Raw genomic sequence first — 26,312 nt, 5'->3', positions numbered from 1 at the left:
TTCAAGCTTGATCAAGGACGCCTCACATTCAAATGACTTGGTTTGTTGGTGAGTTTTCGTTTTACCGAGTATATTTGAGCTTTAGCTACCGAGCGCATCGCTGTGGCTTTGTTCAAATCTATTCAAAAGTTATCGAGTTTATCTAGGCTTTGACTTCCGGGCGCATCACTGTCGTCTCGTCTAGATTTATTCACCAATTATCGATATCGGCTAGATTTGTAGGTTTTCCTATGCTTTTTGGCCATTATCAGATCTATCTTCTAAAAACATAATTGATCGGCTTTAGGTTTTTGCAGTAACACTCGTGTTATCTCAAGAGCCGGTTTAGATTTGTTTTTAGTTTACATCATCTAGGTTGTACATTTGCAGCTTAGATCTTGTTATACACGTGCAATCGACTACCCTAAGTCGGTTTTGTCGTTTAGTGCATCGGCTAATCCTGCCGATGCACTCGTTTATCACACGCTCGCATTCAATATGTTTTTGTCGTCTATAGTATCGGCAGAGCTTGCCGATACGCCTATCTGAGAGATATTTGGAATCCCAGCCGATACACTCTCAAATTTGACTTTGTTTTTCTCCCTTATCAATTTCAGGTCAAATTGACTGGCACGCTTGGTCTACTTTCTGTGCTTGGTGAACACTTGCCCTCGGATTCCAGTGTGTTGATTTTTGCATCAACAGTTGGCCTCATTCGCACCTTTTTACCTTACTCCTGTGGGGCTTATAGCATCATCCTCATCTTTGGCGGTTTAGGGTCAGAACGGCTTGTAGAGTACCATAGACCCACTCCTTTGTTCAACCGTCAATCCTGAGGTTTTATAAAGTTTTTGAAAAGAATTTTTTTAGTAAGTTCCTCAGGTGATCTTTCGGATCGCTCAAATGTGTTTTATTCCTCACCCAAGCCTTTTTATGTGCCTTTCTTTCCCATCCTACTCCTAATGATTTCTTTTTGGTGGAGCTGTAGGTATGGAGGATATGATGGCAAACCTGCTTCTCATATTTTGCTAAGTCAAAGATAGGATCCAAAGGACAAACAAGTCATAAACCTTGCTCAAGATGTGCAAGTGTGTGGATATTTTTGTTGGATGATGGATGAAACTCCTTTATATGATTTCTCTCTCCTTTGTAATATTTTTTGGTATGTGCTATATTTTCTTTTTCTTTTTCTTTTTGTCATGCCTTGGGGGCATGTGGTATACCTTCTTTGGGTATGCATCTTATCTCTTTTTTTTTGACATGTCTTGTGGGCATGTGGCATACCTTCTCTGGGTATTCATCTTTTATTTCTTTTTGTATAGCCCATACATTTCATGTAACTTGGAGAGAGATAGTCATGGTATGGAGTTTTATTTGTAGATAGATGGGGGATGTACTTGCTATCTTCCAGTGTAGAAGTATAGCATGTGAGTGGACGTGTATGTAATCTTGATCATGGGCGTATGAAATGATTCTCTCAAAGGGTCACAACAATTTGACAAAGCTCAATGAGAAAACAAGTTGCATATATGGGAAGGATTTTCAAACTTGTAACTCATATGGCTCTGGATGGGAATTTCATATCACCGAGGAACTTTTTTTTTGTATTTTTGAAAAAAAATACTCCGGATATCAAGCATCACGTAGAAGTTCGTAGCAACTCTTTTCCGCCATATCATAGCCCACAACAACCTAGATTTGAATTCTGCTTTTTGCTACCCACAAGTTTCAAGCTTAAGATTTGAACAACTAGCTACCAAACACAAAACTTAGGCAGAGCACAAGGCTGTAACTAGGCATAAGAAAGGAACTAACAGAGCAACTATTCATCATCTCAACAAAGGAAAAACTACACATACTTACTACACATATTGGAAAGCAAGAAAATATTTTTTGGTTTTTTTAAGTTTTGCCAATTTTTATTTGATTTTAGTTATGCAAATTTTTATGGATTTTTAGAATTTTGCAAATTTTTGTTTGGTTTCATGCAAGGTTTTGAAAGAGGTAAAGGATAGAGTTTGATACAAGTTACCTCTCGTGGGGGTCCTCCCCCAAGCTAGCTTCAGGCTCACTGCTGTTGGTTGGGATTGAACCCAGCCCAATGGCAGTAAGCCCTCCACTCATCCTGGATCTGCTGCTATTGCTGCCCCATGTTGTGGATCCTCTCGCCTGTGTGTCGCTGCCAGTTCTAAGTTGACTCGATGTGTTGGTTCAGCGACTCGTCAATGTTGTTGGTGCGCATGTTCAACTCGCCCATCTACCGAGTCAGAGTGGCGAAACCTCTAAATGAAGATGAACATCTGGCAGAGATCGAGGGTTCACTAGAGCTGGAGCTGGTGGACCGGTGCCCTGGGGCCTACCGTGCCCACTCAGTGAAGCTGGCACTCTACCATGACGAACCTCCAGCCTCGTATTGCTGTGGTTGAGGCTGAGGTTGTGGCTGCATAAATTCTTCCCTTCTGGACCTGCTTCTTGAAACCCTGCCAGGAAGACCAGAAACACTTTGCCTGTGGCTCTCCTCTTGTGGGACAAGAGGAGTGGTTAGCGAACGGCAGTTATACAAGTGATATCCCGCGTTTGGCAACGGGATCTCATTTGCATAACCAAGAGAGAAAAAAATCAAGGAGTCATCCGGGCCTTTCTTGAGTGTGTGGCCTTGAACCAAATATGCCTCATCGATCATAACACGGGGTTCCTCAATGAAGGGAATGGGGTTCCCGTCTAAGACTCCCATGTTTGATGCGATGTGGGTGACCAAAGAAGTGCATTCAATAGGACCCGTCATCCTAAAGTTTGTAAACCATTGCTCTTGCAGGGGAGACTCAGATCTTGTTAACCATGGCATATAATATCATCAACTCATTGTTCCGCACTGATCGTGGATCATCTCTTGGAAAGAGAGTGATAGCCACCCACTTGTGCATCAAACGAAGAGTCAGATTTTGAATGTCATTGCACCGAGGTGCAAACTTATCATGAACAACTTGAGCCGAAAACAAACCCCAAAACTCATGTCGATCAAAACCGCGGCAAGCTTTTGCGAGGGAAACTGGCAAGCGCGCGCTAAAACCAAGGAGGTGGCTGAAATTTCTCCAATTAAAATAGCGTTCAACTCCAAAAAGTTGGAAAGAAACACCGTCGTCCACCTCCCAAAGAGTGCAAAGCAATTGGATGGTGAGGAGACGAGAACCATTCTCCTCAACGGGCACAAAGTCATCCCATCCAACCGCATGCCAAACACGAGCGAAGTCAACATCCATACCAGTTTTCTTGAGAAGCTCCAGATCGAAGGCTCTGGTATGACCAAAGCTTCGATGCTTGATCATGGCGTAGGCTTGACGCTCGCGGTCGTCTCGCAAGTCGAGGTATGGTGCATCAGCTTCATCTATTTCCATGTCCTCGGCTTGCGGTTCTGCAGCTTGCTCCTGAAATTGTTCTTGTTTGTCTTAGTCCATTGTGGTCGGTGTTGTTGTAGGTTCGGGGGAATGACAAGAGCTCGACTCACCCTGTGAACGGGATGAGCCTAACCTCATCATCCTCTTGAGAGCTCCGGTTATCTTCCGTCCTGCACCCTTCATGCTTGCAACAAGAATGAACAAGAACGAACGAGAACAACTCGATTCGGGTTACGTTAGTGAAATGAAAATGAAACTCTTACCCGAAAGCTGTTTCTCCAAGTGTGTAAACAATCTTACAGCAAAGAAATGAGTGAGAGAGTTTTCTTGCAATCAAACTTGAGCCAAAATCCAATGAAAATCTGAGCAAGAATGTGTGAGAGGGAGTGAGAGTGAAGAGAGTGAGCATGAGAGCTCAACACCCCTCTCTCGGCCTCTATTTAAATGAGAATGAGCGTGTGCACCCGAGGAGAGGCAGGTCACAACAGTCATAGAGCCGTTGGAGAAGGTGGGGCCTAGGAGCCGTTGGCCCTGGGTTGGCCGACCTGTGGGATCGACCCTAGTGCCCCCCTTTGGCCAGATGCTTCCTCAATGGTTATGAACATTAAAAATATGGTGCACGACCAAAAGTTTGCTCGAAAGGATGTCCAAATTATTTTCCAAAGGATTTTGAAACTCAAAAAATATTTTTAGTATTTTTGTAAAAAAGGAAAAAGTGCTAGAAAAATTCCAGCATGCACACTTTGAAAATTCTAAACATGCAGTAGGGAAAACAAAATTAGGTGAAAGAAATTTGAAAAAAGCGAAGTGAAATAAATATGAGATAACTACCAATTTACCTTTGGCAAGGGCGCGTCGTTTAAAGTCCGACGTGCATGACTTTTCTCCATCATACTTACCACTGGTCGGCTCATCCTAGAGAATTGGACGAAGCCGAACTCTCGACTTTCCGCCACACCTTCTTTGCTTTCTTCTTCCTTTTAGGTGTGGAGGGCCGGTGTTCTGGTTGGGGTTCTGGTGCACCCCAGAGTGCTTGCCCTTTGCTGTCATATTGTATCATGATGCGCTACTCTTCCCTGCGCTTAAACCTGAAAAACATGTCCTCCTTTCCGACACGGAAATGGATTTCTCCCCTTCCGACATCTATCCTTGCCTTAGCGGACCTTAGGAAAGGTCGCCCAAGTACGAGGTCAACTCCAAGGTCATCCTCCATATCCATTACCACAAAATCGGCAAGGATGAAGGAATCGCGTACTCGTACGAAGATGTGTTCGGCTATCCCTTTGGGATATCGAACGGTCGAATCTGCAAGCTGTATGAGCATAGTTGTTGGGGAAAGAGCAGAATATTGAAGTTCTTCATATATTACCTTCAGCATTATGTTCACGCTCGCCCCCAGATCGCAGAGACATTGCTCGAAGTGTTTGACATAGATCGAGCAGCTGATCATGGGGACCCCCTGGATCCTCTTGTACTGCTACCACCATGCCATCCCAAGAGTCATTCCTTGGGGGATTGTACCTACCTGCATGATTAGTGCGTGGTGGCCTTCAGGACGAGTACCCGTTGTTGTTACCTCCCTAGATTGTAATTGTTACCTCCCTGGAATGGTGGACGTGGCTGGTTCCACCACTGGCCTCCATGTTGTGGACGGTACCCGTTGTTGTTATTCCTGTTGTTGAGGTAGGCACAGTCTTCACGGGTTTCGGGGCAGTCGTTCCCCAAATGTCCATCGTTGCTGCAGACTTCACACGTGAAGTGCGAACCCATGGCGTACATGGGAGTGTGGTTCTGTTGCTTGCTCCCTTCCTCCATTTTCTTGATGAGGAGGTCCAGCTTTGTGGGAATCATATCCGTCTCCTTGATGGTATGCATGCCCTTTGTACGGGGTTTGAGTTGTTCATCGCTCCACCCCTGATTGGAGACCATCTTCTCGACCAATGCTTTTGCGTTGGCGATGATCAGGTCGAGGAAGGCTCCTCCAGCAGCAGCATTGATGTTGGCTCTGGATGTTGTCGTGAGCCCACTGTAGAAGCTTTGTAGGATGAGCCACTCGTCCATGCCGTGATGGGGACAGGCTAGGATGTACTCCTGCAGCCTTTCCCAAGCTTCTGGGATGGATTCCATCCCTGTCTGCTGGAAACTTGATATCTTCCCGCGCAGAGCATTTGTTTTGCACAGTGGGAAGAACTTTGCAAGGAATGCCTTCGAGCATTTGTCCCAGGTGTCGATGTCTTTTTCCTTGTAAAACCATTGTTTCGCCTTCCCCAGCAAGGAGAAGGGAAATAGACGGAGCTTGATAACATCGGCGGCGACGCCCCGTATCACTACGGTGTCGCAGAGCTCCAGAAAGTTCTGCAGATGTGCATTGGCATCCTCATTTGGCTTGCCACAGAATGGGCTAGCCTGCACCATGTTGATGAGGCTGGATTTGAGCTCGAAGTTCACGTCCCCAACGTTGATGTTGGGTCCAGTGGCCACATTGGCGATGGAGGGGACGGAGAACTCGCGGAGAGTCTTTTCAGCCATAGCCTCAAGAACAAGTGGTGCTTCCGAAATGGGTTCCTGTGCCGGGAGAATAGCGAGAGGAGGAACGACACGAAGTCGTGCCCTTCTCACGAGCTTCCCTGGATTGTCTGTGTAGTTTTCCGACAGGGAGAAACCAGTCATACACTACCCCTGTCTTCTTTCAGATCAAAAATAAAAGAAGACATAAAGTGACATTAGCCTGAAAGAGTAATAACTATATCCTGAGTACAAAGCCTAAATTAATATCAGCATAATAACCTTGATCACATGCCATCCCCAGCAACGGCGCCAGAAATGCTTGTTGGCATTTCTTAAGTCGATACCGGATTTGTGAAGACCTCGGCAATGGCCTCAGAAATGCCTGTTGGCGGTCCTTAGTGCAATCACTAGAAATGAGGGCGCCAACCCATCCTAGCAACTACACCCAAGGGGTGCCACTCTCGTGGTATAATCTATACGATTATAGATGGGTCCGCAAGCGCACGGATATACCGTTGTAGCATTTCACCCGGAGAGTAAGGATATCGTTATTTATTTATTCCCAAAGGATGGCAGTGGCAAAGGTATTGTACTCAACATTAACCATGACATTGTGCCTCAAACAATAGGCAAAACTCTAACAGGAGTAAGTCCTGGTAAAGAAATAAGTAAGGGTAATGCGACATAGCACACAACCACATCCCAGGAGGAAGGAACAAAAGAAAGAAACGACAAAACAAAGGACTAATCTATCCTACGTTAAGTCAGCTAGGCTAGGTTAAGTGTCCTAGTGCTTCTATCCAGAGCTAGGGTCATGTTAGGACATGGTTAGGACTACAGGTGCCAGAAAAATGGGATAGCGGGGAGAAGGTCTCGCACCGGAGTACATCCAGTCCCATTACCTCTTTGCATAAACTCCTACACCGAACCCAAACGTCAGGGAATACGCTAAATGCAACACAGCTGTTACGCCGGACGGACAGGGCTGTCACCACCTGCTGTCTACCCTAGTCACACCATGGAGCACAGTCATATCCGAAGGATCCCGCATACCCGAGCACCACGCTCGTGCATGAAGTCACTACCCTAGCATCCCCGGGTCTCCCACCCTTCGGATGGACAAGTAAAATGCTAGAGCAATCCCGAAAGCACAACGAACCCCTATCTGTACCCAGATCATCTGGCCTAACCAAGACCTTAGCATAACTCATGAACGAACTAAACATGGATTGATAAACTATCAAGATAGCAAAACAACCATGGCATATCTCTATATTATGAATAGAAGACTGACAAATCAAATACAAAGCCATACCGGGAGCCGAGGATTGCTCAACGACCCCGAGGACGACTTGCTTCGCTAAGAGAAACTAGCCTAGCTCCACTACCTAGCTAAGAGAGCAAGAGAGGGAGAGAGCCTCCTTGGAGAAAGTGGAATGAGAGGGGTGTGTGTGTGTGTGTGTTGAGAGGGGTGAGAGGGGGACCTATTTATACTAATGGAGGTCGGTTTCCCGCCAAACGCACATATGGAAGGTGAGCAGGTGCCTTGGCCGTGACTCCTCGAAATGCACCTGGACGTCTTGCAGGCCAGGTTCGGCCGACCCAGGGGGTCGGCCGACTCCACCTATCAGCCTCTTGGCGTGATCTTCTGCTGGATGGTTGATACGTTGAATCTTATCCTTATCCCCTAGTGCATCTTGTGTGGAGCCCCCGTTTCCTCTGCCAGGTGGGTCCTCTTTGTAAGTGTGTAATGCCGGGTATGATCTTTTGTGTAGTTGTGTGGCATCTACTGTGTGTTTTCTTCTTATTCCACTCTTGCTCATCTGAAATCATACAAACTCGAAAACAACTATGGAGCAAGGTTAGTGATACAAATATATGAGTAAGGTGCATAGTTTTCCTTTATTAATGAGTTTAGTTGACAGTCGGATTTGGCACTTAAGGACCGTCAACACCTTGCTCAGCGAAGGGAAGACAGCGGAATTGCCGCTTCAAGTTGGTCGATTGCCCTTTTTGTCAATCCGATCACCTGGTCGGTTTTGGGGTGGCGAGAAAGTTGCATGAGCCGTAAGGTTGCCTGGACCATCACCACGATGGGAGTGTCGAAGATTGGCTTTGCTGCTATATCGAAATCATGACGCATATCCCTTGGTTGGACGGGAGGGTTCCGGGCGCGAGCCATTGCGGCTTATCTGCGTGCTTCGCGCCACTGGTTCCTCCTTCTCCTTGCTTCCCTTGTGGCGTCATCTTCATCTAGAGGCGCGTTAGCAGATATATTATCTTCTGATATTTGCTAAAGTGTCTCGTTGGGATTGGGTTGATGTCTGTTGTTTTGCGAACATTCAATGGTAGCCATTAAGATCTGCCTATCTGGGGAACATTCTCTAGAGCTGGAGACGTACTCGGCGAGGACAGTTTGTCTTGATCCTTCTTCTACAATTGTAGAGAGGGGTCTGTCATGCTGGAAGGGCAGATCGTCGAGGTGTGTCACGAGGCGAGAGGAATCAAGTAGTTCTATGGGCCTGGAGCCGCTCCAGAATACACTTCGCCCTTGTGGAGTTACGATGACTATCAGGTCCAGACAATCATCATGGTGGGGTTCCTCTTTGTCATCTGAGTCTGGATAGGTGTAAAAGATAGGTGCCGCCTGACAAGCGGTGGTGATTGGATCTTTGATCTATTAAGTTTGATCCAAGCTTCCCTTTTTTGAAGAAAAGATGGATCCGATGGCTTTCTAGTGAACAGAAGCCGTGTTTTTTCATCCGTAGAATGGTTCTGTGCGGATAGCCTTAGATCGAGTAGTTTTTTATCTAAGATCTGTCTGTCGAACTCGTGTCAAGAACGAGTTTTTCTTCAATCTCCTTGGCGAGATCAGGAAGCAACATCTCATCAAGATTGCTTTTCTCCACCCAAGAAGATCATTCAGGTGGCGGTTGAAGCCACCCGATCCGTTGACGACGCAGATCCAAGAACCGAAGACGAAAGTGGTGCCTTATTCAGGCACCGCGCAGTTGAAGCTGAAGGTGGCCCTCGAGTACGCCGGGTTGATCTTGGCGAAGGCCCCTACCTGGTGCGCCAACTGTCAGTGTTTAACCGTCAAGCTAACTACGAGTATCCTCGGAGTAGTTGATTGTAGGCAGGGAGTCGCCAAGATCAGGAACGCGATGGTGCAAGGAACACAAAGGTTTAGACAGGTTCGGGCCACTGAGAGCGTAATACCCTACGCCCTGTGCAGTTGTTTGTGTTGCCTTGAGGATTGATGGAGATTCGTAATCTTTTGGAGGGGTCCCTGCCCGCCCTTATATAGTCTGGGGGACAGGGTTACATGGAAAGTCCTAGTTGAGTACTATCAGAGTCCTTCCCAATGACTATCGGGTAGTTTCCTTACATTGATTAGTCCTACTTCTGTACGAGTAGTTACAATGCGGTAAGGTCTATCCCAAGCGATATTCCTTGCTCTAGAACATTCTACGCCTGTAAGTAGTCCCGTCGCCCCGGGTCTGACAGGTGGCGCCAGAGTCGTAACGACTCTAGCACCAACACTCCGGTGCTGAGTATCATCGCCGTGGCCAGTTGGCCCAGATGTCCCTGCTTCTGCAGTGACTCCGAGATCGGCGGGAGCGGACACCTCATGCGTGCTCTTCCCATCCGCGTGCGTTAGCATCTTGGGAAGTTGATGGATGAAGAGATCCACCTTCTGCTTAAGATCATAGACCGAGTTTTGCAGATCAACAACCTTGGTCTCGATCATAGGCCGCCACACCTTCACAACACCCTTCTCATCGGAGAGGAGCTGGATGGAGTTTTGCATCTCCTCAATCTTGCGATACGTATCGTCGGTCCTCAAGATAGTCTCGTCCGCTTTCTTGCCCAACTCCTCGAGCTTCGCCAGCACCATCGCCAACGAGTCTCTCGGCGGTGCCATGGCGCCAATCCGCACTTGGAATCGAGTAAGGTGCGAGTGCGTGGAATCCAGAGTAGAGGCCGAAGCAATTTGGTTGGATCTAGTAGTGTCTGATACCAAATGTAGCACACGAACTCGGATTTGGTGTCTACGATACCAGATTATCGCCTGATATCAGGATGAGCAACCTCATAGGCTCTCTGGCCGGCGATCGCCACCGCCAAAGACAAGTCCAAGTCGAGTTCTCCATTCTCTTGGTTTATCCGTTTAAGCACAATACAAGCTGCAGCGGCAGCTGCCCGTTACATGGGCCCGACAAGCTACTTGGCCCACTCTGGCCCATAGAAACGCTTACTGGGTTTCTTGATTCGCGATGGCCTTTGGCGAGAAGCAGACTCTGAAATACTGTCTTGGTTCATGACACCGGGTAGGCACACAGTTACAGAGATGCCACCGCCATCACCGCCAGGTGCATCCTGTGGAAAGCTATCTTCGTTGAGGTGGCCTATGTCCCCGACCTTCTCTAGAATCCAGTGGCCATCGGAACCGGAGACATGGAAAACGCTGATTGAAGTGTTGGGGATCTTCCTGCGACCAGAGCTCGTCGGATCGGCGTGCCTGCAGATTTCCTGTACGACTTCTTCATTGGTGACCACGACCACCCGCTCACCTGTTAACGCAACACGATGTGACAACTTCAGTTTGCAGCATGAAATTGGCAGTCAAAGCTATGCACACATCAGGAGCGAGTTTTGATAGAGATGGTGCTACTACTGTGCAGCGACATCGACTTTTATCTGCTGCATTGTACTGGATACAGAGCACAAGAAAACATTTGGATTGGTGCTTTACCCTCGTGCTTCTCAGCTATCGCGTTCAAGCGGGAACACACAGCGCTCGGAAAGCTGATTAAGACTCTCCCCACCACCCTGTTATCAAAAAGGTGACTAGTGAGTACTAAAGTAGTAACAATCAACGGAGGAAAGGCCTCCTTTTACTAAATTAGAAAATCGATTTGTCAGCACATAGTTTGCAGTAAGCACGTGGCTGTGTTAAAACGGTAAGCGTTGCAATTTGCGGTAAGCATGTGGCTGTGTCAAAACGGTAAATGCCTAGGGTGTGTGTTTAGTTGGTGAAAAGGTTTGAGTTTTGGTATTGTAGCACATTTCGTTGTTACTTGTCTGATAATGTCCACCCATGAACTAATTAGGCTTAAAAGATTCATCTCGTGCTAATTAATTAGACTGTATAATTAGTTGTTTTTTCAACTGCATTTAATGCTTTATACATATATCCGAAGATTCGATGTGATGGGTACTATGCAAACATTTTCACCAACTAAACATGGCCCTAGTGTATTACTTCAAATAAGACAAAGTAGGACTTTGGAAGAGAATGGAAGTTAGTTGCTGCCTTACAGGTAGTTCCTCATTTCTGTCATTGTTGGATGAGTAAGACTTGTAAGCGTTTGTTTTGAGGGCATCGTCAATCTTCATTCCTTGGAACAATCCCATGTGCCTTTCTGTCAGTGCCTGATCACGCACCAGCTGAAACAAACACACAAAATGTGTTTTGAAACTATAGCATATTTCATTGTTATTTGACAATTAATATTTAATTATGAACTAATTAAGCTTAAAAGATTTATTTCGTATGAAACAATTAGATTGTGTAATTAGTTATTTTTTCCAACTGCATTTGATGTTTCATACATGTTCCAAAAATTCGATGTGACGGACACCGTAGAAATTTTTTTGGGAACTAAACAGACAGACAGTAGTCCATTTATTGGAATATAAAGTAAGAAACATTATCACAAACTAATAGTAATTCAAGTTGTTCCATAGTATTCATACGTCAGTTACAGAGGACGCTGCTGCTATCATTTGCGCAGTCTCGTCAGCACGCTTCAAATCAGAGTAGACTGCAGCTGGCTTGGCTTCTTGGGACAGCCGAAGGGCAACCTTCAGGGTTTGAAACAGAATCAGAATCACATAAAGCGCCAAATTACAACCCCACATCATGAACTCATGATCTCACAAAGTGTAGCATACCATGGCAGCTTGCTGTCTACCAGTTTCGTTCAGCTCCTGATCGACCCGTCCCTGTTCAGACATAAAGAGAATTTCTGAGCCTCTGTCTGATGGATAAAAGTAAAGGAAGAACAGTAGGAATTGAATTATACAAGATCAAGATTCAAGAACCAACCTGAATGGTGCTGGAGACGTTCCACTCCGTCTGTCCATGCCGCACCACCACCAGCTCCGCGAAGTGATCGCCGTGTGGCGATGCAGGAATTGCAGGTGACATCGCTCGATCGACGCCTAACCGCTGCAGGGAAAGGGAGAGGAATGGTGTTGCAGACTCCTGGAATGCTGCAACCCCCTCGCTCTGTTCTTTAGATGATTACAACAACCGCATTATTTATACCGCTCACTGTACCATTTGCTTAAGTTTTAATGATAATTGCTTGCTACTAGAAGGAAGGACCATGGAAGAGCAACAACGCGTTTCAAAAGATACATAATAATGGCTTGGTGCTTAAGAAAGAAGAAACCACCCACTATCATGGATAACACAAAAATCATGTCACGGAATTCCGCGGGACGAATACTGGAACCAGGCGGGATGTAGTGCGACCGATGGGCATTATTGTATGTTGTACTTTTTCTTCTTCAATATAAAAGATACGTAGATCTCCTGCATTTTTTGAGAAAAGAAAAGGAAAGAAGAAACCGGGAAGAGCAACAGCTTCTTAAGGATAAGTTTGTTGAGTCAGCATGCTGATGATTGGTTATTCAGCCCAATGACTAGTCAAAGTCATCTTGTTCATGATAATTAAGTGTACAAGAGCACGCCGACAATAGCAATATTAAGACACAACAATCCCTTCAGCTAGCGCGTGGCCGCATAAATGGCCGGTGCCGATTGTGTCGACTCTATCTCCATGAACGCACTGCACGAGATACGGAGGCTCCGTCGCCGACAAATGAGTTCTCCATGAAGCCATTTCCGTCTAGATGGTCCACAGCGAGGATCCATTGCCCGGTGACGCCGGAGACAAGGAATACGTTTAACAAAGTGTTAGGGACGTTTCTGCGAATGGAGCTGTTGGATGGATCGGCACAGCTCCAGTATGGCTGCACCGTGGGTGACCACCACAAACTTGTGTTATAGTTTCTACAGACTTAGAAGCACGGGTCAAATCAGAAGAGTATATGGCAACTGGTTTGGCTTCTTCTGACAGCTGATGAGCTACCCTACAAGTGTCACCAGAATTTTCACAAAAATGATAGTGCTAGCTAGGCATGGAACTGAAAACAATAATCAGTTCTGAATTACAGTTTGAGCAAATGAACGATACCACAGAGGCTTGCTGTCTATCGATCTCATTTAGCTCTGGGTCCATCTGTCCCTGTTGAAAGATTTTGATTTCTGTCAATAAGAGAATTTTGTTTAATTTTCTGGGGAAAAAATTGACAGCTAAAGGAAGAATGGCTACCGGAAGCTCCAAAATCTACAATTTCGGATAGTTGATATGAGCACATTGCTGAGCTTTACTCAAAAAGGTTTGGCATCTTTTTTCCAGCTTCATAATTCAACCAAGCAAGATTGGAACATTCAAGTAAAAAAATTTGCCAACTAAACGCGTAACTGATTTACAAGGCCAATGTAGTATTATCGTCTAATCATCATGTAAGTGTAAATGTATGCAAGCCTACAGGCTACAATGGATGATATCCGTCTTAGTCCTAAACAAATTGAAAGAAAGAAACATGAGGTTGCCATTTTCTACGTACAGAATTGACAAGTGGATATTGTGCTATCAGCGCATGTGTTTTGACTGCTGACCAGAAATTGGTATCGCAAAACATGAATAAACTTATGCAGTTAGAACAGCTCGAGGCGCACGCGTTGGCCTGGTCGGGGGACGCGCTGCACGTGGCGTCCGGCGGCGGCTGCGTCGTGGGCGCGTGCAGCGCCGGTATGGCCACCTGGCTCTACGTGGTGGCGAACCACACGGTGGACCTCTCCTTCCAGCGGTGGAGCGGTGGCGCGAACAGACGAAGGAGGAGGAGGCGCGTGTGGGTGGGTGGCGCTAGAGGCGCCACGTGCGCCGGTGCCCCGGTCCCTGGAAGGTATGGTGCTGGCGTAGTGGTATACGACATCGGTGGCGACAAGTGGAGCCGTGCGCCCGACCTGCCGCCGGGTTCCAGCGGGGCCGCGTGCGCCGCCGTCGAGTGCTGACACGGCATCGTCGTGTCGAGGGTAGGAGGGAGTGGGGGTCCTACAGTTTCAGCGACACTTTTACCTGGTTGGATTGATCGTTGGTGCGATGTGACGCTACATTGTTCATTGTGGGGATTGCCTTGTTGAGAAATCGATTGAAGGTGCGATTTTTTCTCGTGCTTTCATTCTGCATCACGCTTGGAATCTTTGAGACGATGATCGCATGGCCAACCGAGCAGGTCGAGCACTCGATCCAAGTCCTCATTCATCTGGTCGCTGTAGTCGGATATTATTGCTCGCTGGAGATCATCTTCCACGTCTTCTTTCTTAAAACAACTCGCAGATGGTCCTACAAGTATTTGCAACCACAAGGCTACGCCATCGTCCTCGCGTGAGAGAATGGGGAAAGTCTGTCCACCGCGTCAGTTCGTCTTGTCGATGGTCTGAAACTCTGAACCACCATGGATTAGTCTCTGAACCGAAGGCTAATGCGTCATTCAAGTGCCTAATCACGTGGCAAACTGCAACGCACGATTTTGGTTACGGGCTTATTACGGCATATATCGTTCAATGCCAGCAGTATGAACAGGAGTACAGGATCACGGCTTGGTGAACAAAAGGAACAGACTAAAAGGGCACTCTCTTTCCATTGATAAGCAGGTCAAGAAACTAAACTTTCATTCGAGATAGCATAATCATCACATTATTGGTAGGGAATACCGAACACAATTCTGAGATCGACATTATTCAGCATAAGCACACATTCAGAAAAACTATCACCAGCATCTCACAAATCTCAATCTTAAAAGAAGACACCAGAATTCAGTGGAAGCGCCTCACCCGGCAGGAAGATCGAGCCCAGATTACATAACACATAACGCTGACACGAAGACAGGAACGCGCGACAGCTTAGCTCCAGAGCTTGAGCTCAGTAATTTCAGTTCCAAACAAACGCTGCCACGGCGACCACGGCGGCGGCGACACCCAGCAAGTAGCCTGCAGCATCAGCAGGGCCCGTCCCCGCCGCGCCGCTGCTCCCGTACTGGGCGCTCACGGCACCAAAATGGGCGGCGAGCAGCAGGAGAGCAGAAACCAGCTTTGAAGCAGACAGTCGATCCATCTTGCTCAACTCAGAGCTCAGATACGCTTGCACGTTCCACCAAACGGCTGACTTTATATAGCCGATGGCACCCGATGTGGCAAATGGACAATGCCCAATAGGATTGGAAGGATCGCTTTCTCGCGACGGTCGCATCAAGAAGCTTGGATATCTCCATGGGTTGAAGTGGTGTTTCTCCAAGTGCTGTTCTTGTTCGTTTCAAGACCAAAAAGTGGTGTTCTTGTTTTAAAGGTTCCCAGCGAGCCAGCGACAGCTGAGTCTGGCCGTTTCAGTGGAGTTCCTGGATGGATCCATTGACCTGGGCAGTTGGGTTGTGGCATATTCGTCTGAAAATTCATAGAAATGGACAATTGGTGTGGTGGTGTTCGATATACACAGTTCCGATAGCTACAAAGATGATGGCCTTGTTTTTATACTTAGGCGCGCGGTGCGCGCCCTACCATTTAAATAATCAAATATCAGTAAATCGAAGTAATAAAAATGTGCAATTAAATATAAATAAAATGAAGGTAATAAAATGTGACAAAGTGTGTATGGTATAGGATCAATACAAAATCACAGCATATGGTAACACTGCAAATACATCGTTAACATGCTTACATTTGAGCAGCGTGGGTACACCATCCATCACAGTTATCTATCCAACATATGAATCATGAATATTATAGAGAGCACATGCCATCCTATCCATCAAGTGTCTGTCTGAAAATTTGGAGCATTAATATTACAACACAACTTAGCAACATGACTACCCCAAGTATTTGAAACATTAATACCAAAGCACATCCAAGCATCAGACCACCCTATTACATGGCTAACACTTCAACATGCTGCCTATTGTTCAACATCTACCGCTGAAGACCCTCTTTTCAGAGAAGAAACAAAGGTAACTATCGATCTCAAGTTGAACGGTCCAAATTTATTTGAGCTAATATTCTCGGCAGTAGCAAGAGCAACTGCGGGCCTGGCATCAAATACAAGCAACACAACGCCACCAACGAATATAAGCCAGGAGACACGCAAATGACCATCACATCAAAAGCAGCAGCAATTGGTGAAGTTCATGAAGTTGAACATGGCAGCCAATCAGGCACCTGTGATGCATGAAGCATCAATAGGTAGAGTTTGTAGACAGAATGTAAATCACAGCAAAAATGGCAGCTTGAGTTTGAATATTGGATAGAGTAATTGGTTAAGTACATATGCAAGGCCCATGCCTAGCGCAACCTCTTCTTCGACGCTGCACCCACACCCTGGTTTAAGTAATCTCTAACGAACGAAATCAGCACCATCGGCTCGAGCACGAGATTGGGCAACGTCACTGCTATTTATCCACTGTCGGATCTTCCATCAACGGTCAAAATCAAGCACAGAGCAGGCAGGGTCGATTCTCAAGTGAGTAACCCATACTAACTGACACCAGACTGGAAAAGAAAATTAGGAAGAATTAGGTAGAGACATGTTTTGATGAAGAAAAAAAATGACGTGGGCTAAAGTAGTCTACATCTCGAGTTCAATTAAATATCTAGTTAGCATGTCGCCTCATAAAAGGTATATGTCTAAAATTGGGACGATCCAATCTCCACTCGATCATTTGTATGGTTCATCTAACTCAACCTGCTTGCTGTGCTGCAAACAAAAAAAAAATCAAGTTGCATGTTGCTTGATATCCAACTATGATGTTTACGGGACTATACGCATCAGATTAAGCAAAAGGGTTAGTGTTACCTCATGATGGCGCACCCTGCAGGCAAGTATCTGCGGCGAGAAACAATACATGGTGTACTGCAGATGGAAATGTTGTGCCTGTAGATAACCCCATGTTGGATTGGACACTGAACTGAAGAAAAAATAGAGGTATGTTGTACATCATCCCCAAAGCACAAGGTTGAAGCATTTGAGTGAATCAAGCACCCTGAATTGTGCTATTCGCCGAATGTCTAATTACATTCAGATAAAATCCTCGTCTGGAATTATTCATTACCTTCTTCAAGACATTCTCACAGCTTTTCCTGCTGACCAGAGAGGAGAGGATGAACACATCCACACCCCTGTAGCAAAGAGGCCTCAATCTGCTGTGATCCTCCTGACATGCATACAAGGTCAAGCTGAATCAATGATTCGCAGAAGAAAGAGAAAAAAAAATACTTGGGTAGTTATCAGCATCACTGAACTGCCTCAATCTGCTGTAATCTGATCACGCTCACCTGCTGTGTCCCAGAGGCCCGAGTTGACAGTGCTCCCATCCACCGAGACATTGGCACTGAAGACAGTGGGGATGTAATCCTGCAAAAGCACATAGAAAACCACATGCCCTTCATCGAGGGAGCACTGTCAACTTGGGAAATGTTGATCATGCAACTGAAGCTTTTCAACTCTTGAGAAATGTTGATCAGCTTAGCTACAAATTTTCAAATACATCCATTATGCTTGCATTATGTATCTAGTGTAGCAGTGGTTGATATAGCATGTATTTGATTAACACCAATTTTATTTTGTCCATTGAGATAGAACCAAGGTCGAGACAATAATAGTAGAGGCGATACGTGGTAGGAACATTGATTGAGTAAACCTGATCAAATACAAAAAGGCAAAGCACAGGCTGTGTATATGTATGTAACAAAAGATAGTCCAGAAAACTATACCTCGTTTTTAGGTTGTGTAGCTCTTAGGATTAAAGTTAGGATTTGTGGTCACGGTCAATCTACTTAGGTAAGCTGAAGCTGTGATCTCAGTCCATATATATAACCATCTAAACAAAGCACAGGTTAAAGTTAATAGTAGAAAAAAAGAAGATGCAAGAGGACACGTGAAATTGTAAAAAGAAATTGATCCACTGGTCATCTCAGTTTTTTTACACTGTTTCTTTGATATATCAATCTTTTATGCTTCTGTGAGATGCAAAACACAGTTATTGAGCACAACTGCGTGTAGCACTAAGTTTGTGCCCTACAAATTATCTATTATACCTCAAAATTAAGAGTCGACAGATATAATTCATTAAGTATCAAATGCATGGTATTTTTGATTGAAAAAGTTACTGCTTGAGGAAAAAAGAAAATTCATTTTTTTCAGATAACATGGTTACCTTAGCTAAGCACAGTAGTTCATTTTCTCTTCTTCTCCGTCTCTGTTTTCCTTCTATCATCAAAACAAAGTGCCTTCTGATGAGCTTCAGGTAGTTACATATCTTGATTAATGGCAATGATTTTTTGTTCTGCAGAAACATGAGCATAGTTATTTGATTATTTTGTTGAAACCAGCTATCATTCTTGCACAGATATACCATCGAGGACATGTTATCCATCCCATTCCCGTGCAGCAAGAGAGATAAAGAAATAAATTGGCAATTGGTTAACTCAACATTGTTACGGCATGCTCTTGATGAAAATAATCAGATGGATTCTGAAAACCGAAACAAAACGAGCAGTCTGACTATCAACAACAGAAGTAAAAGAATGGGAATGTAGTAAATCCAACGCCACCTTTGCTCATGCAAATCCAATCAAGACTGGTACTGAATCTGCATTCCATTTTCTTGAAACCAGAGCTACCCAAATCCAAATCATATCAAGAGGAATCAAAATGCAGGAATAAAGGGGCGCAGATAAAGAATCGAAGATTGGAGTAAAATGGAGTGGATGGGGAGTCAGTATCAGCACCCTAACTGTGGGGAACTTGCAGGGGCAACAGATGAGCATGCAGGTCTTCCCCATGGCGCCGTCGGTGGAACGCCTCCATCCGGAACACGGAAGCGGCGGCGACGGCCACGAGGTCAAGCACCCATGGCCGGACAGCCGAGGCCACAGCGGCCCCACCACGCCAGGTCCCTCTGCTCCTTCGCGCCGGCGTCCATGGTGCTGCACACCGGATCTTGCGGGGAGGAGAGGAGGGGAGGGGACACCACCGCCGCCGATGAGAGAGATGCGAAGACTGGCAGCTAGGGTGTGGATGGATGGGACGGGGATTTCGGGAGGGGGGAGGTGGCGGCGGGGAGGCAGAGAGCAGATAGGGAGAGAGAGGGGAGGCGGCGGCGGCGGGGAGCAGGAGGGAGGGAGAAGGGCGGCGGGGAGCAGGAGGGAGGGAGAAGGGCGGCGGGGAGCCGGGACTTGGGGAGGAGAGCGAGCGAGGGGGTTTAGGGTTCGCAGGTGCGGGAGGGGGTTAATGGAAAATTGCCCGTGGGTTTTTTTGCAAATACGATGGCATTATCGAATTTCTCCTTCTTCAGGTGGAAATAAATGTTAGTTTAAGGTTTTATGTGAAAAATTTACAAACACGGTTGCTGTGTGGGCTGGCTGATCTGGATCTAGCTATGATTTTTAGAAAATTGGACGACTTTTTTAAAAAAAAATTCGAACACTGTGGAAGATCGACACGCGTCCTGTTTTTCCCGTGAGACGCGGAGAGAGGAGCGCAGAGGAGGGGATTTTAACCATTCCAATGCTCATGTTGTTCATTACTGCATTGCAGCTTGCCCATTGACAATGACAATGTCAGTTCCAGCTGAAAGCCTCCTCTTCCTTAGCTGCTCTGGCAATCAAACTTATTAAATGATAATGAGCCAATTTATTCTCGACCCTCGAGTGAATGCCAAAGCCTGATGCAAACTAAACATGAGCTCCTGCGGGAAATTTCCGAACAAAACATAGCACACACCATTCAGCCGTGCCCCTTCCACTTTTATCCGGGCTTGGGACCGGCATTGGCAGTGTTAGGCACGCCCCCCTCCCCCACGCCCTAAGAGCTAACCCCACAAATATGAACAAGTACAGGAGACAAATAAGGAAAAATACCCAATCCCAGCGCCCCTAAATCATACCAACAGCACCAGAACGAATGCAACTTCACCACGTCCAATCATCACTACAGTCAGAAAATACATATAGAAGAAGAGGAAATTGTATAAAGTGCTATTTACTTCAGGACTAGTCTAGAAATTGTAAAACCAGGTAATTGAACTATGACATGCCCAAGCAAATGCAACAATCAGCACGTAAGACAATCGGACATACGCGAACCAACTATTTACTAGTACTCAAATTAGCCAGAATGTGAATAATGGCACAAAGACATTACAATGTTATTACAAGAAGACACGAGCACCAAAATTGCATTACTAACTTCAGGAAATGTATCATCATAATAGTTGACCTCACACCAGTTCAATGAAAATATGAGTATTTTACAAAAGCAATGGCACTAGTCTAGTCTTTCTGATGTGAGTATTTTACAGAGACAAACACAACAAAAACCTTTTGAACTGACAGATGATGGTCACAAGACTAGAAATTAGAATAAACCACAAAGGTAAACACAATCATTTAGTTTCTCTACAGATGATGGTTCACAAGACTAGAAATAGAATAAACCACTTAGTTAAACACAAGCATCTAGCTTCTCTCATCGACACTGACTATATTATTGTACCCAAAAGTAATTCTACAGTTAGACAGACCACCATTTTGTGATGGAAAAAATCACAGTGAAACATCAAAAGAAATAATCATCATTCGCTCATAGCAATAATATTTCCAGTTCAAGTAAGCTTAGTAGTAGATCAATATATTTCCAGTTCAATAGGCTTTCATGCATGACGATAATTTAGGATAAATAAGTACGAAGTCTAATCAAACAGTAGTGCTTAGGTGTTAAAATTGAAACTCAAGCCAACAAAATAGCCGCACTCTGACCCAAATCAAACCAATCATCAAAAGATCTTTAGATCAAGTTGACTGAGTAGTAAATGTGCACAACCTTCATTTCCCCAGAACAGCAACCAGGGACCAAAATATCACATAAATGTTTGACGAGAAGAATGGCATATAGAAATGTGAAGGAAAATACAGCATGTTTTCCAGCAACTGATACATATTATCCAACTGTATGTTCAGATTTTACCCTAACATTCTTTGCATATGTTCAGAAAAAGAAAAAAGAATGCAATTGCAAATGCTTCATCACTCACATTACAAAGTCACCCCCAAGTTGGCTATCAGGTCCGAACATTGATCAAGCAGTTTGCAGAAACTAATAGAATAAAGCAAGCAGTACAGGCAAATTCACAGAAGTTGTAATAATGGGAAATTGGATAACACCACCAAAATCAGCAGGAATGCATTGTTACACTAAGTGTACAAAATCCAAAAGGTTGTACTTGCAAGGGAAAAAAGTAAAGAAAGAGGTGAAGAAGAATTGTTCATAAAACTACTCTTGATCTACTTAACCTAGTACCAATGGTAACCAGTGCAACATTAAATTTGATCTACTTAATCCCATGTTTTAAAAAACGTTATTAAACTACGTTTAATCACGATTAAACGCTAAACGTCACCCTAACATTTCGTTTAAGGGGTATTCGTTCATTTAGACGCTGTGTGCGCCTAGGCGTTCGTCTAAACGCGCGCCGCAGCGATTAAACGGTGCCGAATCGGGAAAAAACGCATCTTGGCACTAGAAAATCGCGCGGCTCGAGCTTCTGGGAAGCGCGCGGCGCTGGGGCGGGACCGCGGGAAGAGGAAAATAATGGCGCCGTCCCGAGCGGGAATATCTAGTCTCTGCGCGGGAAAGAGGCACGGGCGGGCACCGAGAAGCGCGGGAAAGAACCGGCAGGCCCGAGCGGCAGTCCGCGGCAAAATCGACGGCAAGAAACCTGAGAGGCGTCGCCAATCCAGTCCGCCTCCCATCCCCTGCTCGTCGCTCTCGCTCCTGCGCCTCCCGCCTCTCCACCTCCACCTCCCGCACTGCAGCCCGTCGGCAAGAAACAGAGGGCAAGCCGCCAACGCAGAGGCCATCGAAGGCAACAGAGGGCAGGGGCCGTCGCTTGCAACTACAGAGGAAAGGCTGCCGGCGCAGGACCAGGAGTCGACAAAGCAGAGACCGGTGCTGGTGTAGCTCCTCGCTCGTTCTCTCCGGGTGCTCCCTATCCCCTCTTCCCATGCTCTGTTTTTGATTTCTGCATGTCAATCACTCAATTCCTGTTGCCCTCATAGATGAGTTTCTTTACCTATTTGATTTTTCTGTTTTCATATTATTAACTTGTCTCTCTTTGATTGTTAGTTGCTGTTGAATGCAAGAAACCAAGGAGAAAAGGAAATGATGTCAAAAACAAGTGTGCAGCAAGAGGTATGGTCACTATTATCACTTCTAGTTGTGTTATTACTCCTGATTTTGCCCAAAAACTAAAAAAACCAAAAAACGTTTAATCTACGTTTAAACTTCCAAAACTCTAAACCATAGGCTAACGCACGCACAACACACAGCGTTTTTTAAAACATGGACTTAATCTAGTAGTATCAATGGTAACCGGTGCAACAAACCTACTTGTGAATGAACTGGTACTGATAAAATCTATCTTCAAAGCTGTAAGTACTAAAATAATTATGAAAGGAGAAGTAATTATCAGGCACATAACGGAGGAAGCAACTAATCTATTAAAGAACACACAACTCAGAAAGTTCAGGTTGGGAACAACAAGTTGATAGGATAATATGGAACAGTAAAAATATTTCTGAAAAATATAAAACAAATAATTGTAGGCTCACATAACAAAAACTATGGTCTGTACCGGGGGGAGGGGGGATTTAATAACCACATAATACGAGAAGTGCATATATAGAAAACCCTGAAAGCTTACTTCGGTACAGCTGGTACAATTCCTACAATCTGCCACGAAACCTTAAAGTTCAAAGAACTAAACATATTAATGTGGGAGTTAAATATATATTTTAAGATTGCAAACGAATTTTGTTGCTTAAATGTCAATATTCAAGTCACAGTGAATTACCACTTGAAGGACAAAATATAGCAAGGATATATATAATCTAATTCAATGAATGAACCAAACAAAATGGTGTTAAAACAACAAATTATGTATAGCCATTCTTATATATTCCACATAATTTTATTTATTCAAACTAATTTCCACGATCACAATACATAAAAATGCACTTTCCTATTAACCATGTACTAACACCTAAGTCAGAAGGCATAGACATATAGATCATCAAATGTCAGAAATATGCAACATAGAACGGATGAGAGACATGCACTTTGTACCTTCGAAATGCTCTGTGATTGTATCTACTAAAATGACTATACAAAACAATGAAAATAGGGAATTAGTGTGATTTTGCAACAGAACATTATCCTAGACAGATCGCATTTCAATACAACAAGAAAGCGCTCAGAATGCAATATGAAGCATGTAATTCTAGAACAACTTGTGATACAATATACTACGAACCACAGCAACAGCATGATCAAATTAAAGAACAATACTTGTATTATTATTTCAATCTAGGAGGAAAATAAATAATAATTGGCAAGAAGAAAGAAAACAAGAACATGGTCAAAATTAAAGAACATACTTCTATGAGTATTTCAACCTGGAATAACAAATAAATTGCAAGAAGAGAGGAAATTCAGCATACAGCCCTAGTTGGGCATCATGCAGTTTTGAATCACTTCAGACAATAGGATGTTTTATGTTCGCTTGATCAAGAGCAACAGATTTTTTATAATCTTAAAAGATTTGACAAAAACATTATGCTATATAATCACAGCTTTTACACATCAAACAAAAAACACGATAAAGTTAATTCTCTACTGATCTGAATGTAACAAACATGTAGCTCACTCAACCATATTGCACTTCTGACCCTAGTTAAGAATTTACCAAATAAAAGACTGAAGGGCCACTACCCAAGTGAGGATGAACAGCATTTTCAAAACCAATAGCATGAGATAGCACAAATGGCATAATAACTATACTCAAATAATAAACAAAAATGTACCAGTATGAATAAGCAGCATTCGTGCAAGAGGCTGATCATGGGAACGGATATCAACAAACTAGTCAGCAAAAGGGTTTCCGATAATGTGCACAGCAAAAGGTATAGTATTTTCCAGAAACATAATTAACCAACAGAAATAGTAGTTCTGTAGTTCTGCATGTGCCTCAACTTAAGGGGCCACTTGTGTTAATTCCATTCAAGTGCATTATGCTTAAAACATGTACACATGTCTAACTTTTAAACTTAGTCCTCTACCAAGCAAAAATGGAACATTACGCCATTTTGTACCTTTCAAAGGCCCCCTCTACAGTTCACCAAAATAAACCTAGTATGAGACTCTGACACAAAGAGATTAAAATGAGGGAAACAAATGTACATGAGGGTTACTCCATAAAAGAGATAAGTCGCAAATATAACTCATACTAAACATGATACTGCAAATACTGCATAAGGGTTACAAAAAGTTATTCTATATTACAGCTCTGACATATATAAGATGCTTACTTCAAATCATACACACTCCAGAACATAAATTACAATTACAGAACTACTGAGCTAAAAAAAACTAAAGACCCCTTTGACCCTTGGATCAGGCCCCAATCTAGAAAACGATGAAATGACAGAAGCCAAAACTAGTAAAATCCAAAACTGAAGAATATGTCCTTGGAGATAACAATCCAGGCCAAATCAATATCCCAAAATCAGACAGTAGGCCTTAAGGTACCACCAGAGAAATGAAGAGCTGCAGCAAACCAAATTGGACACTAACTCATGAATCCTTCTACAATCTCAGTACCATGAGCTAGCAGCAGATTATCCTCAAGAGTAAATGAAACTTTGCACCCATAAATGAAAACTCCAAATTGAACTGACTGAAAACTGATACTGAAGAAGAGAACTATTGAATCATCTCCATAATCATGTCAATTGTTCTAAATGAACTGCTCTCACTGCCAGAGAAATCAACTTATCTTAAACCACCGACTTCAGGACATGACCCTTAATTGCAACAGCTTACAAATAATCTGGTTATCATTGCTTTGCTCAAAACAAACATGTTACACCATAACTCTGTCGAATTTCTGTATTGACCTAAGAAATCATTGCCTATACTGTCAAAATCTTCTCACACATCGAAGGAATATACAATCAGAAGCAAAAATTGCATAATCCTGAGCAGTCAATTGTCGTCTATAACAAGCAACAGGTGCTGGGTTTCATTAAACATAAAAGTTAGCATCCTAAGCAAGACATATGCAGCAGCTAACCAACAACCTTCGACCGAACAGATTAGTCACCATGTAGGCCGGGCAGGGGCAAATCAAAACCACGCACTTCAATTTATCCAGTTCCAATCATATGCCATAGATGTCCAAGCTACCAATCAATCTGAACTGACCACTCCATTCCACCATAACGAACAGAAATCGAATCGAAACAACTGCACAAACCCTAGATATCAACAGGCTGCAATTAGTCAGAAGTCCGACACGAAAACAGGGGCCACGGAAACAGAACTAACGCAATAGAGAAGGGAATCATCCAACCTAGACATCGAATCGAACGGATCAGGCGCCACAAAGAGAAGGGAGCGATCTATCAGCCTAGCCCACGCACCTGATCGACAAATCGAAGAACAGAGGAAACAACGTGAGATCGAAACTAACTGCTCCTTACCTACGACTTACCTGACGCGCCACAGAACCAGAAGGGGAAAGGAGACTAGGAGAGAGAAAGGGCAAAGCGCCTATGAAGAAGAAGAGGGCAGGGGTCCGGTGGTTTTATAGGGGAGCTCTGCGAGGAGAGAGGTCGGTGGGTGGCCGTCGGTTTTCCGAAGCGGAGTCGGTGCCGCGCCTGCCGAGTTGTAGACGGAGGCGAAGAAGCATCGTTGGGGGTGCCCGCGGGTTTGGCGGTGAGCGAGTGGGTCCGCGCGTGCCTTATCTTCTGCGCATTTTTTATTTTGGCGGGGACGTTCTTATCGTTATCCCTGAACTGAAGCCTCCTCTAAACAAAACGACAGGCAAGCATGTTGACCGGGTCGTTGGCGTAATAATCCACGCCCAAAAAAGAAACGTTTGCACCCACATGTTGACGACCACCATTTCACAATTTTGGTCTTTCGGGATACTGGAATCCTGTTCTTGAAACGTCTACCGATCTTTTATTTTATTTTTTTTTGCGAAAGGGGATATCGTATTAATAGAAAGTAGCACAATACATCCCCGATTTGTTACAGAAAACACCCTAGAACAAATAAAAATTACAGAAAGGCCCTACTCTAGAGGGTGCTCGCTATCGACCTTGCTCCCGCTCGTCGGAGAAGCCAGGCAAGTTCCACCTTCCCTCTTTCAGAGCGACACCAAGACGTTGGAAATGCCGCAGAA

General features: G+C 44.6%; 1 long non-coding RNA gene, 1 other non-coding gene and 1 pseudogene across 13 annotated transcripts; 1 reads left to right on the top strand and 2 right to left on the bottom strand.

The window, feature by feature from the left end:
• The first annotated feature begins 5,433 nt into the window (after positions 1-5,433).
• Positions 5,434-5,542, top strand: LOC120705377. The gene has a single exon (XR_005687958.1). It is a non-coding gene; the product is annotated as a small nucleolar RNA R71 (small nucleolar RNA).
• Positions 5,543-10,015: 4,473 nt separating this feature from the next.
• Positions 10,016-12,169, bottom strand: LOC120705137 (annotated as a pseudogene).
• A 3,999-nt stretch (positions 12,170-16,168) lies between these two features.
• On the bottom strand, positions 16,169-25,860 carry LOC120703493. 12 transcript variants are annotated; one of them, XR_005687007.1, is made up of 8 exons: positions 25,476-25,860; positions 19,930-25,380; positions 18,225-18,353; positions 17,344-17,888; positions 17,121-17,222; positions 16,865-16,976; positions 16,641-16,765; positions 16,169-16,560 (listed from the first exon to the last, which is right to left on the bottom strand). It is a non-coding gene; the product is annotated as an uncharacterized LOC120703493 (long non-coding RNA). The 12 variants fall into 12 exon arrangements; XR_005687010.1 differs by having other exon boundaries at positions 16,641-16,760; XR_005687016.1 differs by having other exon boundaries at positions 16,865-16,971.
• Positions 25,861-26,312: the final 452 nt, after the last annotated feature.

Source organism: Panicum virgatum, chromosome 4K, assembly GCF_016808335.1.
Source record: "Panicum virgatum strain AP13 chromosome 4K, P.virgatum_v5, whole genome shotgun sequence".
NCBI classification, from domain to species: Eukaryota; Viridiplantae; Streptophyta; class Magnoliopsida; order Poales; family Poaceae; genus Panicum; species Panicum virgatum.
Note: the sequence above shows the minus strand (reverse complement) of the source record. Positions and strands in the feature narration are given on the sequence as shown.